The following is a 2322-nucleotide window of genomic DNA, read 5'->3' as shown; positions in this document are numbered from 1 at the left end:
CCAACAATCTCAATCCGGCTCCCTCTTGCTCTCTATTTGCAGGTTTAATTGACGGCCAAAATAGTCATGATTTGGCCTGTATCTCTGCCTGAAATTGTTGGAGGTTTCGAGGATTTGTACTGGGAAGGGGGCCGAACCCACAACCGCAAGGATATGGTATGATAACTGATTTGGTATTGCGCGTTTTATTCCATGTGAGTGTGAATGTCCGAATGGTAATGCTGTGAGTCAAAGTATTGCGCAGTTTATGTAAGCAGTCTTTCAAAGCAGTCAAAGTATTGTGCAGTTTTCAAAGCGTTTATTTATTATTCAGAGTATTGCGCTGTTTTTCAAAGTGTTTATATATATCAATCAAAGTGTTTGGTATTGCGCGATTTATTACACAGTTTTCTTTTGAATGGTAATGCTGCATTGAAAAGTTATCATTTCAATGCTGATGCTTCTAGCAAACATTAGAGGGATTTGAAGGCTGTAACGTAAGGAAGTTTTTTTTTATTATCAACAGAAGTAATTTTTTTTACAGAATGCATTCAATCATTTCTATGGTAGGAATAGTTCTCACTGGCAAGGAGAACTATCCTGAATGGTCCCGGATGGTAAAACACACCCTCATCTACAATGAGTTGTGGAAAGGAGTATGTGTCGGAGAAGAAGACAAAGACCCTGTGCAGCCTACATCAGATAAAGAGCTTGTCATTTGGGAAAACAAGAACAACAAAGCCTATGCATTGATCGCAGCATCTGTAAATGAAGAAGTAAGTCGTCATATTTCATCTTATTGAACTGCCTTTGAAGCTTTACAAAAGCTGAAAGAACTCTATGACTCACATTCTGCACTTGAAGTTGTTCAGCTCATGATTAAACTCTTCACTCTTGAACTGAAAAATAATGATCCTCTTGCTCTTGCATCTGAAGTAAAGTCTATAATGCATGATATTAAATCCACTAAGGTTGAACTGGATATCCCTCTTATTGCTTTTCTCAAGGCACTCTATCCTACCTACTCCAATTATCTTGAGTCTTTACAAGCAAATGGAAATCTTAAAGATATAACCTTTGACTCTCTTGTGAAAAAGTTTGCTGAAAGAGAAAAAGCCTTTGGAAAGAAGACAGTTCCTGAATCTTCTAAAGAGACTGTGTGCCTTGCTCATAAAGAAAAGCATCCTGCTCAAGACTTTACAAGAGGAAGAGGTGGACGAAGAGGAAGAGGAAGATATTTCAGAGGCAGGGGGGGCAGACATTCTCAAGGAGAAAAGGCAGATCTGCATTGCATTCGTTGCAAACGAAATGGATCACATGATGCTTCTACATGCAAGCTACCATGGGACAAAATTGAGCATAGAAGAAACCAGCAGAAAGGTAAAACTGATGATACAGACAAAGGTAAAGCACCTGAATCCGCTCACTATATTGAGGCACAATGTAACATTGGAGTAAATGAAGATTTGTTTAATGCTTCACTTGCTTCTTCGAAAAATGATTGGTTGCTTGATTCAAGAGCAACCTGTCATATGACTCATAGGAAAGATTTTTTTGAAGATTTCACTGACAATGTTGATGGAGCAGTATACTTTGTAGATCAGTCAAAAATCAAGCCATCAGGGTTTGGCACAATCAGGCTTAAACTGCCTGGTCTTCCAGACTTTCTTCTGGATCATGTTCTATATCTCCCACAGCTCAAGAGAAACTTGCTGTCCTTGGTCCACATCCGCCAGCAAGGTCACTCCATTCATATGTTTGATGGCAAGCTTGAGGTGAGAAAAGCATCTGACCACTCACTTGTCATGAGGGGAATAGAAGAGGAAAGACTTCTTAAACTGCAAGGAACCTCTGCTCATGCACAACATTTCTCATATATTTCTCATCATGAAGAAGGTACACTTCCATCAAGTTTATTATGGCATGCTAGATTTGGACATTTAAACTATGACAGTCTCCGCTTATTGAAGAAAAATGGTGTTGCTGGTTTGCCTACAATTCCTAGGAAACATAAGCAATGTGATGCTTGCATTCTAGGAAAGCATAGCAAACAGTCTTTTCATGATTCACATTCAAGAGCACATAGGAAGCTTGAACTCATTCATTCAGATTTATGTGGTCCAATGCCTGTTCCTTCTGCAAATGGAAATAAATATATCATGACATTTATTGATGATTACACCAGAATGTGTTGGTTTATTTATTGAATAACAAATCTGATGCTTTTCAAGCATTCAAGAATTTTCATAAGTGGATTGAAAATGATGCACAATCTCATATTGGGTCTATTCGCACTGATAATGGAAAAGAATATACATCAAATGAATTTGAAAACTATCTTTG

This window comes from Pinus tabuliformis, chromosome 6 (genome assembly GCF_031772625.1).
Source record: "Pinus tabuliformis cultivar Carrire ecotype Pingquan chromosome 6, CPIR1, whole genome shotgun sequence".
NCBI classification, from domain to species: Eukaryota; Viridiplantae; Streptophyta; class Pinopsida; order Pinales; family Pinaceae; genus Pinus; species Pinus tabuliformis.
Note: the sequence above shows the minus strand (reverse complement) of the source record.